The sequence below is a fragment of the Palaemon carinicauda genome, chromosome 1 (assembly GCF_036898095.1).
Source record: "Palaemon carinicauda isolate YSFRI2023 chromosome 1, ASM3689809v2, whole genome shotgun sequence".
Lineage (NCBI taxonomy): Eukaryota > Metazoa > Arthropoda > Malacostraca > Decapoda > Palaemonidae > Palaemon > Palaemon carinicauda.
Window position 1 is genome coordinate 236006558 of NC_090725.1, and position 9938 is coordinate 236016495.

Here is a 9938-nt window from a genome sequence, read left to right on the forward strand (position 1 = left end):
AGTTTAATTATCCATCAAATTATATTAACTAATTTCATACATGTACCTAAATATTAAGATCTATCTATATACCAAGGCACTTCCCCCAATTTTGGGGGGTAGCCAACATAAAAAAAAAAAAAAAGACCTTTCCTCTCTAAGCTCCTACCAGCCTGACGAGGGACTCAACCGAGTTTGGCTGGTACTGCTACGGTACCACAGCCCACCCACCCCCGTTATCCACCACAGATGAAGCTTCATTAGCTGAATCCCCTACTGCTGCTACCTCCGCGGTCATCCAAGGCGACCGGAGGAAGCTGCAGGGCCTACCGGAACTGCATCACAATCGCTCGCCATTCATTCCTTTTTCTAGCACGCTCTCTTGCCTCTCTCACATCTATCCTCCTATCACCCAAAGCTTTCTTCACTCCATCCATCCACCCAAACCTTGGTCTTCCTCTTGTACTTCTTCCATCCATCACCTTCTTTAGCAGACAGCCCTTTTCCATTCTCTCAACATGGTCAAACCACCTCAACACATTCATATCCACTCTAGCTGCTAAATCATTCCTTGCACCCGTTCTCACCCTCACTACTTCGTTCCTAACCTTATCTACTTTAGATACACCAGCCATGCTCCTCAGTCACTTCATCTCAAACACATTCAATTTCTGTCTCTCCCTCACTTTCATTCCCCACAACTCCAATCCATACATCACAGTTGGTACAATCACTTTCTCATACAGAACTCTCTTTACATTCATCCCTAACCCTCTATTCTTCACCACTCCCTTCACTGCTCCCAACACTTTGCATCATTCATTCACTCTCTGACATACATCTGCTTCCACTCCACCATTTGCTGCAACAACAGACCCTAAGTACTTAAACCGATCTACTTCAAGTAACTCTCCATTCAACATGATATTCAACATCGCACCACCTTCCCTTCTCGTACATCTCATAACCTTACTCTTACCCACATCAACTCTCAACTTCCTTCTCTCACAAACCCTTCCTTCTCTTCTGAATTTGCAACCATTAAAGTATCATTCGCAAACAACAAACGATTTACCTCCCATTCATGATCATTCTCGTCTATTAGTTTCAATCCTCGTCCAAGCACTCGAGCATTAACCTCTCTAACTACTCAATCAACATAAAAGTTAAACAACCATGGCGACATCTCACATCCCTGTCTCAGTACCACTCTCACTGGTAACCAATCGCTAACTTCATTTCCTATCCTAGCGCACGCTTTACTACCTTTGTAGAAACTTTTCACTGTTTGCAACAACCTTCCACCAATTCCATATTACCTCATCACATTCCACATTGCTTCCCTATCAACTCTATCATAAGCTTTCTCCAGATCCATAAATTTAACATACACCTTACCTTTTGCTAAATGTTTCTTGCATATTGGCCTAATTGTAAAATCTGATTCATACATCCCCTATCTCTTCTAAAACCACCCTGTACTTCTAAGATTGCATTCTCTGTTTCATCCTTAATCCTATTAATCAGTACTCTACCATACACTTTTCCAACCACACTCAACAAACTAATAGCCCTTGAATTACAACAGCCATGCACATCTCCCTTACCCGTATATAGTGGTACAATACACGCACAAACCAAATCTAAATTAAAAGTGTGATTCTGTAAACCATATCCCACTTCATTACTTTACTGTGGTGTAATAAAATCATAAGTCTGATAATCCAAGTTACTTTCACACAGAAGAGTAAAGAGTGTAACTTACTTTGATTATTGTAATTCCAACAATGAAATCTTCTTGAATAATGGATCTATTCACAGCATCAATTGACACAATTTCTGCACAACCTAAAAGGGAGAGATTACTGAACATCATCATACATGTATAGAAATAGCAGGGGTGGGGTGGAGAGGAATGCATTATACATGAAACAATAATTCACATTTATGAAATGTGAAATTATTTATTTACTTACATTATTAGTGAAACACTACTTTGACTATATGAATTATCAGTAAAATTTGAAGTAATTCCTATTTTTCATAACTATGGTATGCAAACTTGAGTTCTTTAACATATACGATTTCTGCTTAGCTGGAAAAAGCAATCCAACTTTTAACGAAGTAGTGGAGGGTAGGCCTCGGCCACTCAACAGTCAGTTCTGCACTCACTTTTGACTTTCGGCCAGAATGCCTAATGACATAATGCCTAAGGACAGAATGCCTAAGGACAAAATGCCTAATTCCTCAACACGGACAAAATGCCTAACAGACATAATGCCTAACGGACAAAAGGCCTAATGGACAAAATGCCTTCCAGGCAAAATGATCTTATTTAGCATTTTTAAGTAAATTATTCGAGATTAGTAAAGATCTTACCGTTAAAACCCATATAACTACCCAACAAGCTGTTGTTCATTTTATTTAGCATTTCTAAATAAATTATTTGAGATTATATGGTTAAAACCCATATAACTACCCAATAAGCTGTTGTTTATTTTACTTTTCTTTTTGCACTTTGAAAGGCAGAGAAAACTTACACTTCTTTTCCTAAAACAAATTTCTTTATCAATCATTTAAAAAATTCATGCAACTTACAATAAGGATGTAGGTTTCAAAGGACTGTGGCACATAATCTTTGAATTTTCTTCAATTCCGGTAAATAACCTATTCATGATTAGATAAATTTATATTCATTCTGTTTTATGTTTTTAAAGAAAACTAAGATTATTTAGTCTGTATTATGTTTTTGAGGAGTAATTGTTTAATATAAAACACTTTTGTTACATTTTTTTTTCTCTATCCTTGAGTTCCTTGGATATTTCATATCTTATAAACATGTTATCTGTAAGTCCTCCTTAATACCAAATATATCCTAAACAAACTCCAACAAAGAGTCATTAAATTTCATAGCAGTATGAAGTAAACTAAACCGCCTTGGCCGAGGTCAGTATTCTACAGTGATAAGCTATCTACTTCACTTTTTTTTATTACTTTTCAGATGTTTTGTCCATTAGGCATTTTGTATGTTAGGCATTTTGTCCATTAGACATTATGTCTGTTAGGCATTTTGTCCGTGTTGAGGAATTAGGCATTTTGTCCTTAGGCATTCTGTCCTTAGGCATTATGTCATTAGGCATTTTGTCTGCTCACGGGACTTACAATGATGGTTGAAGCAGGAAGTGAAATTTAAACTACTTAGATTTGTATAGTTAGGAAAAATAGAAATTACTTTAGAAATTTGAGATTTCCTTCTATACAAAAACAAATCATCATCCTTTAATGAGACTTATCTTAGGAGCGATGTAGTCCCAATGAACCAAACTGGCTGGTTTACCTTTTCCAGGAAATGTAAGAGTACTAGGTCCTGCATAGGAGCAGAGGTGATGACTTATGTAAACCTCCTAATAACCTGTGTTTGAAGATGCTGTACGTGTTAGAATATGCCCTTACCAGGTAAATGGAGATACAGTCATGATAGAACCTATATCCATGTAATGGATATGTTGTCTGAATGTATGGTCCTTATGAAAAATGGGTTTACAAACATTCTAACCATTTTTCTCTTCATATGGCAGGCTGTAGGAGATACCTCTTAACCAAACTTATCTGAGAAGAAAAGTTGCTAGATTATTTGGGTTACCTCCACGACTGCTACACCCCAAGTAAACAGAAGAAAGAAAGGAGGAGTTCAGTCATCCTATCTTTTATTCTGGGATTATGTCACAACTGCTATCTTGGATGTGATGCTTCTTGTCCCTTGAGGGAGCTAAACAATCTGTTGAGCAGCAACCACCAGGCCGAGAGTAAAGGTATCCAAGGTCTTGAGAGTATAGTACTCCCAAATATAGTGCACAGTGAAGGATGTCTGGCATTTCCAGACTCCTGCCTTCAAATCTTATGCCACTGACAGGTTCATCATCATCATCATCATCATCATCATCATCATCATCATCATCATTATTATTATTATTATTAGCTAAGCTACAACCCTAGTTGAAGAAGCACGATGCTATAGCCCAAGGGAAAGGTCGCCAACAAGGAAAAATAGCCCAGTGAGGAAAGGAAATAAAGAAATAAATAAACTACAAGGGAAGTAATGAACAATCAAAATAAAATATCTTAAGAACAGCAACAAAATGAAATTGAATCTTTCATATATAAACTACAAAGACTTAAAAAAAAACCCGAAGAGAAACAAGATAGAGTAGCATAACCAAGTGTACCCTCAAGCATGAGAACTCTAACCCAAGACAGTGGGAGACCATAGTACAGAGGCTATTGCACTACCTAAGACTAGAGCCCTCACAGAGCACAGTAACAACTGGTCTGGGTCATTGGTTACAGTACACAGACTCAATCCGGAAGGGCCTGAATCTAGGATCCGCTTCAGTCGGATTTTGAGTCTTAGCAACAAATCAGGAACGAAGTTGAGCGTTACCTGCTCTCATCCCTTTAAAAGGACATCATGATGAAAGAAAATGCAACTCGCTGACTCTCTTCGCAGAGGCCAGTGCGCAAAGGAAGACCATCTTAAGTGTCAAGTCGTGGTCTGATGACTGACGCAACAGCTCATAAGGTGCTGCTTTCAGGGTTCACAGTACGCGAACTACGTTCCAAGGAGATGGTCTGACTTCCGGCTCAGGGCAGGTATGCTCAATACTCTATATGAGGAGACAGAGTTCTGACATAGAGGAAATGTTGACTCCATTTAGTCTAAAGGTGGAGCTCAAGGGTGAGTGGTAACTTTTCACCGCCGAGACTGAGCAGTTTTTCCTCCTGAAAGCATGACAAGAACTCTGCTATCACTGAGATAATGGAGTTGAGAGGAGTATTACCCTTTCCACGACACCAACCACAAAAGATTACCCACTTTGCCTGACAGATGGCAGAAAATGACTCCCGGAGGTATCCAAACATCCTTTTCACAGGAAAAGCCTCTAGACGAGAGGAGATACTGAATAACCTCCGGTCATGAAGATGTAGAAAAGCCACAGCCTTGTGGTAAATCTTTGCCTATGGTCATTTGAGTAGATCTGGAAGAGAAGGGAGCTCCATCAGCACCTCTGCAAGTAGATGTAGGTCTCGAAACCACTCTGAATGTCGCTACATCAGAGCTATGAGGGTCATCGCCAGATCTTGTGATGCCCTTACTTTGTTCAGAAGCCTCCTTACTAGGCCGGGGGGGGGGGGGGGGGCAGATAGACAACTAGATTATTCCCCTGAGGTTGGAAGGTATCTTGCCAAAATGCCTGGGAATCTGATATTAGCAAGCAGTACACCAGAAGCTTCCGGATGAAGGACGTAGCGAACAGGTCTATTGTCACCAAACCCCTCAAAGTCAAGACTTTGTTGGCTATCTGATGATTCAAAGGCTACTCGGAGACAAGTATCCGACTCTCCCTGCTAAGTTTGTCCATCAGGATGTTTTTCTTGCCCAGGAAGAACAGGGTAGATAAGGCTACCGAGCTGTCTTTTGTCCATCTAAGAATTTCTACAGCTAGATAGAATAGTTGCTGTGAAAAGGTACCTCCTTGCTTGTTTATGTATGCCATTACCATGATGTCACTCATCAGCACCAAGGAATGCCCTGAAAGGAGCTGTTGGAATTGTTTGACGGCCAGAAAGGGTGCTCTCATTTCCAGGAGGTTTGTGTGGTAATACTGATTGGACTCGGACCACAGTTAGGAGGCCATGTGCTGAAACAGATGAGCCCCACCTTTCTATTGAGGCATCTGTGAAGAGCATCAAATCTGGGGGAAGAGAAAGATCTACTCCTCTGAGAAGATTGGTGTCTCGCACCCACCTACTTAGGTCTCTCTTTTGCTTCAGCCCCACCGGACCCTAAAGGTTCAGGAGGTCGTTGTGCTGAGACAAAAAGGTCTTCAGCTGCCACTGGAGACAACGGATGTGAAGATGGTCATTAGCCACAAGATACTCTAGAGAGGTCAGGTGCCGCAACAAGCTAGACCAACGACGTGCTGTTAGCAAGTCTTGCATCAGAAAGGGGTGTGCTGCCTGCTTTAGCCTCTCTATTCTCCTTTTGGACGGAAAGACTTTGCCAAGTTAGGTGTCTACTTGCAACCCGAGATATACGTTTCCAAGATGGTTACAAAGAGGACTGTTCATGACTTACAACAATCCCCAGATCGAAGCAAAACTCGAGAAGCCTGTCTCAATGTAAAGATGGGTCTCCACCAAGTTTGCTAGAATCAGTCAATCATCTAAGTAAAGTAATAGATGAATGCCCTTCTTGTGAGACCAGGTCGATGTAAGGGAACAAATCCTAGTGAACATCTGGGGGCTGTGAGAAGGCCAAAGTATAGCACCTTGAACTGGTATATTCTTTCATTCAGGATGGATCTTAGTTACATCATTACTATGGATGGATTGGGATCTGAAAGTACACACCTTTCAAGTCCACTGTTATCATGAAGTCCTTTGGTCTGACAGTCTGTCTGACTGTTTCTGTCATCTCCTTGAACAGTTTGCTGAACAAACTTGTTAAGGGCAGAGAGATCAATGACTGGTCTCCAGCCTTCAAACAACTTTTGTACTCAAAAAGTTAACTGTAGAAGCCTAGGGCCCCATCTAGGACCTCTTGGAGAGTGTCTTTTTCTCGCATGGTCTTGACTTCGACCTTAAGAGCCTGTTCCTTCGTGGATCCCTTCACGTAGGATCATAACATCACTGGATGAGAAGTCAAAAGGAGTGAACGGGACATGGTAACCCGCACGGAGGACGAACACCGACCAAGGTTTGGCTCCGTGAATCATCCTTTTCTGCTCCCTATTCTGTAGGCATCCTCCACCCGGTGAACGTTCTAATAATGATAAGGAGTTTGAGTGAAAAAACCTTAATTTCTTTTGTATCAAGGGAAAATGACAAATTCGACGATAATTTGTATTTTTCCTAACTATACAAACCTTGGCTGTTTATTGGGGGTTATACTTTCGGCGGAGCTGAAATGACGAGCCATTAAAATTTAGCGAGGGTTAACTACCCACACCGCTAGTTAGCGGGGGGTAGGGGGGTAGCTTGCTACCTCTCCCCCTTACACACCTGTGATTTAGCACACTTTGCTTGGAGGTAGGACTTCAAGGGGATAGGGCTGGCGGGCAAGTTTGTATAAATAGCTAAGGTTTGTATAGTTAGGAAAAATACAAATTATCTACGAATTTGTCATTTGTTCCGTAACTGGAATAAAAACCACGCTATTTATTAGGGGTGACTCACCCATTACAAAGGGTGGACGTCCCTGCCAATCTTGCTTTTGGCTTTACCAGTTGGCTGCTTATCTGAGTATGTTAGTACTCAAAAATAAGGAGTCCCTGCCCTCGCTAAAACCTTGCTACACAAGGTACGCGGCCTACACAAGCTGTGTGTTGAGACATGCAGAAGTGTGATTGTCTAGGTAAAGTTATTCAGAGTCTATTGTAGGAAAAACCTGATGTAACCAAGACTTTCCTAATACCACCTCGCCAGGGTATGGGGACGCAACAGTACTTGCTTGATACTAGCTACACAAGGGAGCATGGTTTACCTGCAGTGGTTTGAGGTCAACTTAAGGAGAAAACCCAGGATGCTGCTTTCCCCACGAGAGGGTAGGATGAAGAAAAGAATAAGAGCCAGTCAAATCTTTTCATTAACGCAGACTAAAACCGGGTAACAGTGCCCTCAACCTTCTGCTACTTGTTCAATAAGGAGCTTGAGGTATACAACCAGCTGATGTGCAGCCACCACAGGACCGATAGAGAACGTATCGAGTTCCTGTGGGTCACGTCTTGCAGGAGAAAGGTTGTGAAAGTCACCTGGAGCATTCGCTTCCTTTCTTGTAAAACCTGCGTCACAGAGTAATCTGCTTAGAAGGACCAGGGGCATAGCTATGCCCCTGACATCGTGAGTCGTCATGTTGAGATGATGTTTTGGTGATCCTCCTTTAGTCTCTCCCAGTGCTGATGACAAGAGAGGGGACCCGGGTGGGCTGTTGCTGTTTTCTTATAGGTAGAGTCTGATACCTTACCCTGGGTACAGTAACGGATGATCTGGATCGTCCGTTACCGAGTGGAGACTTGTGTAGGATCCATCACCTCTGGAGACTGTGTCTGGTGACATACTCGGGGACGAAACTGAACATTGCCTTTCGCCCTTCTCATTAATGGGTGATGTCGAAAGAGAGACCATGAAGTTCCTTGACACGTATGGTTGCTGTCAGAGTGTGTAGGAACATTGTCTTCTTAAATCAGGTGAAAATTTGTTGCCTGGTGAAGTAGAACATAAGAAGGTCTCTTTAGAGGTTGGAGAATTTGAAGCATGTTCCAAAAGGAAGGTCTCAATTCCGACTGGAGAAAGGCAAGTTGTAAGTCCGTATGAGTTAGGAAAGATCTATTGATGAGAGGATGTTCCTTCCTTTCAGTTTGAAGGTGAAGGATCAAGGTTGAGTGATCATCTTTACCTGTTGAAACTGAGTAGGGTGTCTTTTCCTCTTGCATATACTCGAGGATTCCGCTATTGCTGGAATAGAGGTATCGAGTGGAGAGAGACACTTTCACATGACACCAACCACACAAGACGTTATACTGCATGGTAGACTAATGCTGAGGAATTCCTCAGATATCTAGACAACCTTTTTGCAAAAGAGGTACTGGGTAGTCTCCAGGCAAAGCTATAACTTGTGGTAGGTGTCGAAATGGGTTGTCTGTGATGTGGAGAGGGTTCTCTTGGAGACTCTATCAGGAGCTGCAAAAGGTTTGGAAACTGTTCTGCGTAATGCCATAGCGGAGCTAGGAGAGTCCTTGAGAGGCTGACCAATGTTCTAGCCTTCTTGAGTGCCCTTCTCCAGACAAAACAGGGACGAGACGTAAACGTCATTGTTGTACCCACTGTTGTTGGCCTGTTCTTTACCAGAAAGCCTTGGGGTCTAGGGCTGGGGAGCAACGGCAGCCTGAGGTTTAGGAGCGTTGCGAACAGATCCCTAGTTGGAGGACCCCGAAAAGTCGGTACTTTGTCGGCTACAAGGCAATCTAAAGACCATTCGGTATATCTTATCTGAGATGCTGTACACAGATTGTCGGCGACCACATTCCTCTAGTCTGGAATGAAGCATGCTGATAGTGGCACCGAACGGATTTTGGCCCATCTTAGTGTTTATACTGTTAGATGGGAAGAGGCTATGAGCAAGTTCGTTCTTGCTTGCTGATGTGAGCCTCTATGTGGTGTGTGGTATTGTCGCCCCTCACATCACTGAGTGGTCTGTTAGGAACTGATGAGGCAGTTTTTAAGTGAAGGTACTTTCGGACTCTGTCCAGAGGGTTGAGGTCATGTGGTGCAGCATTATGGTCCCTCCTCTCTTCTTTTGATGTGTTCTAAGCACACAGCATCAAGTCCGAGGGGTGTGGAAGAACGAGAAGGTTATACCGCTCTGTAGATTCTCGACTGACACCCGTCCCTTGAGGTTCGTCCAAACTTCTGGTCCCATGGGGGTCCGAATGTTTTGAGAAAGTTTGTGGAGATTGGTGTCTAGAATCATTCCCAGATACACCAGTCTTCTGGGAGGGAAGTAGGGAAGACTTCCACAGGTTTACCTTGAATACTGGATCTTGGTAAAAAGACTTCAGAAGTTCCGGTGCTAATGCAAGGTTGCCACTGAGTCTGCTAAGGTCAGTCAGTCGTCCTGAAATGGAGGAGACTGAAGCCGATCCTGTGAGACCAGGATGGGTGTAGTGGAAAGACAGAAGCACAGTGCCCTGAACTGGTGTTTCTTGTTTGTCTGGACTGAATCTTCCAACTTTCCTAAATGGATGGTTTGGTCCTGGAAGTATGTGTCCTTTAGGTCCAGTGTGCAAATGAAAACCTGAGGTCTTAGCCCTCGTTCGAACTCCAACATGGTGTGGACATCGACCCAAAGGGACAGCTCCTTGCGGATCCTTTTGCATGGGAGATTGTTGACGCTGGGGTCT